The sequence below is a fragment of the Macaca nemestrina genome, chromosome 1, assembly GCF_043159975.1.
Source record: "Macaca nemestrina isolate mMacNem1 chromosome 1, mMacNem.hap1, whole genome shotgun sequence".
NCBI lineage: Eukaryota > Metazoa > Chordata > Mammalia > Primates > Cercopithecidae > Macaca > Macaca nemestrina.
Window position 1 is genome coordinate 216,014,355 of NC_092125.1, and position 8,161 is coordinate 216,022,515.

Here is an 8,161-nt window from a genome sequence, read left to right on the forward strand (position 1 = left end):
GTTTTATTTCCTCTACACAAAACCCTGTTCTACGCACTGAAAATGCAAAAACAATTGGGCAAGACCCTTTCCTTTGAGGAGTCTTCAGCATATTCAAGGGGATCAAGTGTACAAGGTGGAAAGTGCTCCTGTTACCCATAGCTTAAGGGAAGATCTCACCTAAGATGTTCTTCCTCCTGGGAAAATCAAGAAACTATTCCTGGACAAGATAGCATTTCAATTGCAATGACATAGATTGGTTAGTCTCCTGTTCCCAGTCCCAAATTAGCTCAGTTTATAGCACATATATTTCTGGAGCTCTGGGATAGAGAGATAGATGAGCCGGTCATGATCTCTGCCCCCAAGATGTTATGGTCTAGTCGGGGAGAGAGATGTAGAAAGAGTAAGTAATGCAATCACAGAGGACTGCAAGGCCCTGGGGCAGCCAGTGGAGGGTGTGGTTAACCTTGGTGTCTGCAGATGGTGACCAGGAAGGTGCCAGTTAAGCCTTAGCCCATGTGGCACAGACACACCTCACCTGGCATTTAGGGCATGGCCTGCAGATGTCTACCTTTACATTCTGGAACCCAGGCCTGGCCAAATCTCAGGCTGAGCAGAAACTGCTGAGCTGCAAAGGAGCAGTCTTCTGCCCCTCTCGGCATGACCTGCCATGCTTTTGCCTGTGCATTAACTTTGCAAGTCAGCAAATGGCCCACTGAGGGTCTTAGAGGAAGGAGCACTGGTTTTAGAGTCTGGCAGACTTTCCTTCCAATTCAGGCTCTGCTCTTTACTAAGAGTGAGACTTGCAAATCTCCATCTCCTCCTCTTCCAAATGTGGGGAATGATGGCTTCATCAAGAGAGGTGAGGCTGTGTGATGAAATGGCCCACGTGGGGAAGGCACTTAGTGAGTACTCTCGGGCATGCGGCAGGCTCCCGGCAGGCCAGTGCTAGCGGGTGGCTGGGTTCCTGGAGGCCTGGAACTGGGCTGTGTGCAGTTCTGTACACAGGTCTGCACCATCCTTCCCTCTCCTCTGCCTGCCTCCACTTGGGCCAGTAGGCCACTCCTGGGGGAGTCTCAGGGGACCTTGTGCATTCACTCTTGGAGTCATTAATTCACATGCGAATTGCCAGAACAGTTCTCTCTGCCAGTGACCAGCAGGGCATCTACTTCCAACCTCTCTCACCAATTATATAAAGCACTGAAATTTTCTTAAAGTACTCTCCCTCCCTGAAGTCTTCATCTCCTTCCTCCCCCCTACTTTGCAAGCTGAAATGGAATTATATATATTTTTTGCCATCATCTGCTGTAGACTGTGGCTCCCACAGAACCATGGGTAATTTCAGATGCAAATGTCCTATGCAAATCCAGCTGCTGGTTAAAATTAGTAGGAAGCCCAAGGCAGACGCAGTTGCAGGCTGTAACTGGAATCTCCACCGAGCCTTGATTGAAGCAAGTGACGCTGAAGGCTTTCAACATGGAGGTACAAGCCTAGTCCCAGGTCCCAAGGTTCTGTTGCTCTGTGCATGGGGTTTTGTAAAGCAAGTGTGGGTCACTTAACTGGCAGGCTTGGAGTGGTTTTTCAGGCTTTTATTCCAACCCAGTGGTTCTCAACCAGGGGTGATTTTGTCCCCCAGGGGACATTTGGCGATATCTGAAGACATTTTGGGTGTCAGAATTTGGTGGGTGCAACTCGCATCTGGTAGGTGGAGACCAGGGAAACTGCTAAACATCCTACAATATACAGGACAGCCCCCACCACAAAGACTTAGTGGGCCCAAAATGTAGATAGTGCAGAGGCCGAGAAACCTTCAAACCTATGCTAACCCACGCCCTGGAAGCTTGCTGGGATCCACGAGAGGAAGGGAAGGTGGAATCTTCGTTCGTTAATCAGTCATTATATTCACCTTGAAAAGAGAGTTGGATTAGTCCAAGTCCAACACAACATTCAACTCACCATCCATTAACATCCTGGTCTCACACAGCCTCACTCTTGTTTTGCTTTGTTTGATTTTTCTCCTTCTCCGTGATGCTATTGTCTGGCCCCTCCTGACTGCCCCCTCCGCAGCTCCACTCTAAAATCTCTAATATATGTCCTCAGATATGGATGGTTCCTATAAAATATATGGTGTTGTTCATCGTGCGAATGTGTTTTAATTTACATAAATTGTATTGGGCTATAGATCTCATTCTGTTGCTTAATTTTTTCACTTAACACCAGGTTTTTCAGATCTACCTGAGTTGCTGTGCATAAAGCTCATTCGATGCTTCTGACTGCTGCAGAATTTCCTGAGAGATGCCCGCTGTTCCAGGGGTGGACACTAGATTGCCTCCAATGTCCCACCGTGTGAGTGACCCACTGGGACCACGTGAGGGCTTCCTTGGAGTCCCCCCAGGAGTGGGATGGTGGGGTCAGAAGGCGTGCAGTGCTTCATTGCCCTGAATACTGACGGGTTTCTTCCAGGACAGTGGTACTCAGCACATGGTGTTATCCAAATTTCTCTTTTTTTTTCCAGCCTGATTGGTATGACATTGTTGTTTCAATTTGGGAAAGGAAGATGGGATTTTAAAAAGCATTTTCTAGGACCTAAGAATGAGAAGTCATCTTAAGGGTGAGCTAGTCCTGGGGACCTAAGGCTCCACTTACTTACAGGTGAAGCAGCTGAAGGCCAGAGAGCTCTAGGTGCACAAACTTAGGAAGCCATTCATTCCTCAAATGGTAAATATTTACCCGGGGTCTTCTCTGAGTCAGGGCCCCTGCATTCAGGACAGGGTGGTAAACAATAGAGATAGATTTCCATCCCTGGAGGAGCTTGTGCATGAGGGGGAGAGGTCAAACCATTGCAGAAACAATTCATTCAATTCCACTGTGATTAGTGCTACAGAGATGCACAAGATGCTGTGCTGGAGTGGGGAGGATGGGGTGTGGTGGGGGATGTCTGAGAGAATTTCCCCAAGGAAGGGACATTTAGGCTGTGACCTAAGGGATGACAAGAATTCCCCGGGTGACAGGGGAGCAAGTTGTCAGGCTTCTCAGCGCCTTGGTCTCCTATGTATTGATGAGATAACATACATGGGCCGTGTAGCTAATAAATGTGAGATAAACACAGTGGCTGGGTACTGTGTTGGGAGCTGAGAGATGAAGCTGATGAGCTCAGGAGCCCAGCCCTGGACAAGTGATGAGCTCACAAACAGGGGTTCCATTGCTGGAAGCCACGTGCAAAGGTGAGGACCGCTAGGGAGCTGAGAAGCTGCAGAGATGGGTGGGGTGGAATTGGGAAGGGGATGATGGGGATAGATGGGACTGTGCAGGTTAAGTGGAAGTGAAGTGAGGCCAGATGCCTCTTTCTGAGGGACCCAAGGCAGCCAGAGAATTCAGACTAGATGCAGGGACCAAGCCTGGAAAGCAACACAGTAAGCACTGAAAGTAGGCTCCTCTGCAAGACCGCTTGGCACAAGTCCGGAGGTGGGTCATAGGTACCAGGTTTGGTGGCTGCAGAGTTGAGAGTGAGGAGGATTTCTGCGTCTGAGCTTCCTGTGCTTATGTGGGTCCTCCTTCCCCTACTTCACCGGGGACTTCCCTGTGAAACAAGGGCTGGAGCTTCCTCCCCAGCCTAGGAGCTCTCAGTACCTAGGAGGTCAGGGGCTCCGTCCTCCACCACCCCATCAGGCCAGGAGGTCCTAATGTTTGGGTTCTCCCTGCAGCCCTGTGCTCATCAACCTGGGAGTTCCCTTTAGGTGGCACCTTCCTCACCTGGGTTTGCAAAGAGCTGGGCATCTGCTGCTGTGCCAGGAGGGCATCTGCACCCCAGTGATTCTGCTGAGTATCTGGTGGGTGGCGTCCTTATCCAGGCAGCTTTGTAGCAGCTCTGAAGGGGCTGGCAGAGGTTACCGTTCCGTACCCTCCTCTTTACCCTGCCTGCCCCAACTTACAAACGTGCCTGTGTTCTAGAACTACATTGAACACAGAACCTCAACAATTCACCATCTCAATCTTTTTCCTAGACACGAAGATGCCCTCTGAGGCCTTGGGGTGCATGAAACATCCTTTTCCGCCCCCTGTTTTGAGAGGGAATCCCTGATGAGCCAGGCGCGGTGGCTCACGCCTGTAATCCCAGCGCTTTGGGAGGCTGAGGCAGGTGGATCATGAGGTCAGGAGATTGAGACCATCCTGGCTAACACAGTGAAACCCCGTTTCTAATGAAAATACAAAAAAAAAAAAAAATTAGCAGGGCGTGGTGGCAGGCACCTGTAGTCCCAGCTACTCAGGAGGCTGAGGCAGGAGAATGGCGTGAACCCGGGAGGCGGAGGTTGCAGTGAGCTGAGATTGCACCACTGCACTCCAGCCCGGGTGACAGAGCAAGACTCTGTCTAAAAAAAAAAAACAAAAAGAGGGAACCCCTGACGGACCAGCCTCTGAGACAGCAGACCTTTTGGAGAGCCCAGGAACAGCAGCCCTGAGGGGCTTCATCCCCACTTCCCTGACCTGATCCGATTTTCTCTTTCAGGCTTAGACGAACAGGGTGGGACTCCCTGCCTCTAGGACCCATAGGCATCTCCATCCCCTCCCACCCCTGCGGGGGCCCCTGCCTCGGCCTGCACAGGGTACTATCTTCCCAGCTCTGGTCTGCACTCTATCTGCATACTTATCAGTCCGGGAGCCTGAGGCCATTAGACTTCAAAGACTGTATAAAATGTGTTTAGTGATTGTGTGTGTGTTTTTTTAATATCGGCAAACTGTATTTTCAGGGAGAGAGGGCCAGAGCCACAGAAAGAAAAACAAAGAAGAAAGAAAGCAAGAAAAAAGACACCCAGGAAAAAGATTGCAGTTGTGAGGGAGGGGGGACTTACTGCTGAGAGTGGGAGCCAGGGGGCTGGTTTTGAAGCAAGCCTGGGTACATTCAGTGCACCAGAGGGTGGAGGTGTCTGGGCCCCTCTCTCTTCCCAGATGAAAGGGCAGGGAAGGATGGAAATTCCAAGCTTGCAGCAGAGACTGCCCTTGGAGCCAAAATTCACCTCCAATTTCTTAAGGGCCCTGGGTTAAGATCACAGGCCATGAAGTCCAATAGCCAAGAGCCCTGGTGGCTAGCTGTTTAAAATGTGACTAGTAATGGTGCCCAACCTCAGGTTGTTGGGGGAATTTACTGGGATGACAGCTGGGAAGAGTTTGGTGAGTGATTGGCTATTTTTGGAGAATGCAAGCTGAGCAAGGGTTTCCTGGTGTCACCTTGATTCCCCAGGATAGGGAGGGATAGCCTAATCAGAGGCATCAGGCCCTGACTTATCTCCAAGATGGGCTTGTAGTGAGGGGTTCAGACACCGGGCTTGGGGTCTTTGGCTCGGCTCAGCTCAGCCCCGGAAGACCATTCAACTCAATACCAACTTGACTAGAGCCAACCCTAGGAGGCTAGATGCCCCGCTGCAGGCTATGCGCTAGGAAAAGGAAGTGAAACTTTACGAGGACAGATTGTACAGGGGGAGGCTTACCATGTACCACCTCACTGCACCCTCATCATTATCCCGAGAGGCAGGCAGGCCTTGTGGTTCCTGTTTTTCTTTCTTTTTTTTTTTTTTTTTGAGACGGAGTCTTGCTCTGTGCCCCAGGCTGGAGTGCAGTGGCGCGATCTCGGCTCACTGCAAGCTCCGCCCCCCCGGGTTCACGCCATTCTCCTGCCTCAGCCTCCCGAGTAGCTGGGACTACAGGCGCCTGCCACCTCACCCGGCTAATTTTCTTGTATTTTTAGTAGAGACGGGGTTTCACCGTGTTAGCCAGGATGGTCTCGATCTCCTGACCTCGTGATCCGCCCGTCTCGGCCTCCCAAAGTGCTAGGATTACAGGCTTGAGCCACCGCGCCCGGCCTGGTTCCTGTTTTTCTAGATGAGGTGACCCAGGCTCAAGAGATGGTTCCCAAGATACAATGGGAGCTCCAACCACCCGCCCCTCCATCTTTCCTACCAGCCCCCTTCTCTGCCTTCTCCAAGTCCTGCCCCTCCTTCAAGTGTATTCCAGCTTCGAGTTGTTCAAACCTCCAAAGGCAGCAGGGGCGGGTGTTCAGGCTGAGAAATGTGGGAATGCTGAAAGAGCCCAACAAAAACCAGGTAGGGCTCCACCATCACCCGAAGCTGGGGCCTGCAGTGTCTGTGAGTGATGGTTGAAGACCCGCTGCAGAGGCTTTATCTCTGATAAGGCTCATTCTGAGCTCCTCCATGACCAGGGAAAAGGGAATTACCTTTTTGGTGTCCTGAAAAGGTAAAGAAAAATCTGCTTGGCCTCTCTCTTTTAGGTGTGAGGTTTGATTCTGTGTAAAAGACAGCAGGAGCTCCATGGCCAACTGACACTTACCTTTTTGTGGGGGATGAAGGTAATGTGAACTATAAGCCAAACGTGATCCAAAGCTACCTGCCCCTGCCCACAGCTGTTTACAGGTATTTACAGGACCAGGCCAGGCACGAGTGGAGGGGACACTGCACCAATCAGTGGCCAGGCTTCCACGTGGACTGGAGCTGGAGAGAGGGGACCTGTGGCTCAGAGACCAGAGGCCTGGTTAAAGAAATGTTATTAATCCCATAGACAATGAACAACCATCAAAGGTCTTTGCACACTTATGTGGCGTTTTTAAAAAGTAGAATGTAGGAACTTTTACTAGAATGACTGGATAAGGTTGCCAGATTGAGCAAATAAAAGTTCAGGATGAATAATTTTTTAGTACATGTTCTGTAGCATGTGATATTTGTGCGTGCAATATTTGCAACATGCTTATAAAATTATTTACCGTTTAATCTGAAATTCAAATCTAATTGGGCATCCTGTTTGTTTGTTTATCTGACAATTCTAACTAGAAAGGAAAAAAGAAGACAGAGAATGGGGAATTAGAAAGTTTATGTTTTTTGGCTGGGCAAGGGGGCTCACGCCTATAATCCCAGCACTTTGGGAGGCCAAGGTGGACGGATCTCTTGAGACCAGTAGTTCGAGACCAGCCTGGCCAACATGGCGAAACCCCGTCTCTATTAAAAATACAAAACTTAGCTGGCCATGGTGGTGCACGCCTATAATCCCAGCTACTTGGGTGGCTGAAGCATGAGAATCGCTTGAACCCTGGAGCCAGAGGTTGCAGTGAGCCAAGATCATGCCACTGCACTCCAGCTTGGGAACAAGACTGTCTCAAAAAAAGGCAGAGCAAAACTCTGTCTCAAAAAAAAAGTATATAAAAACAAAACAAAAAAGTTTTGTTTTGGGTTTTTTTTTGTTTGGTATTTTATTCAGTATTTTATTAATTTAATTCACTTTTTTGGAATTTACATTAAACATGATATTGCCTCTTGAATTATTGTTATAACTATATCCAGCCATCCCATCCCTCCATCTTTCCTACCAGCCCCCTTCTCTGCTTTCTCCAAGTCCTGGTCCTCCTTCAAGTGTATTCCAGTCCAGGGTTGTCCAAACCTCCCAAGGCAGCAGGGGTGGCCTTCAGGCTAAGGAACACACATATGCTCTCTCTCTCCCTATTTCTCTCTCTTTCTGTCTCTCTTAGTCTCTCTCTCTCTCTCACACACACATATAAATCATGGATTCTTATATCTGGTCATTCAACAAATATGTGTCAAGTATCTATTATGTACCAAGAACTGGAAATAGTCTAGAAATGTCTTCAAGAGAATATCTGGAAAAAGCCTTGTCTTTGTCTGTATTTCTGTTGTGCAGCTCCATCTCTCTCTATTTACCTTTGCAAAATATGCACTTATTTATGCATTTATTATATGTGCGTGTATACTTGCATAGGTATCCAAATATGTACATTATGCATCATGGAGCTCGTTAGGGATGGGTGGCATGGGGTGCCCAGTTCCAAATGGCTGGCCCTGGTGTTCTAAACCAGCCATTGCACCAGCACTTCTCTGTTACCTGCAGATCATCACATGCATTCACATATATGACCTCACTCAATTTTCAGAGACCCTGAACTAAACAGTGAGACAGACTCAAAGGAGCTATGTCACTTGCTTAAGGTCACACTTCTAGGAGATAGAAGAGCCTGAATATGAACCGGGTTCTGGGTCCGGAACATAATGGGCACCCAACAAATGCCTGGCAACTGACCAGCATATCAGGACTTACAGACGCCTGAGGTCATTGTCTTTCTGCTGTGTTGCATAAACCCAGGCGGCTGTCTCTGTCTTTCTTC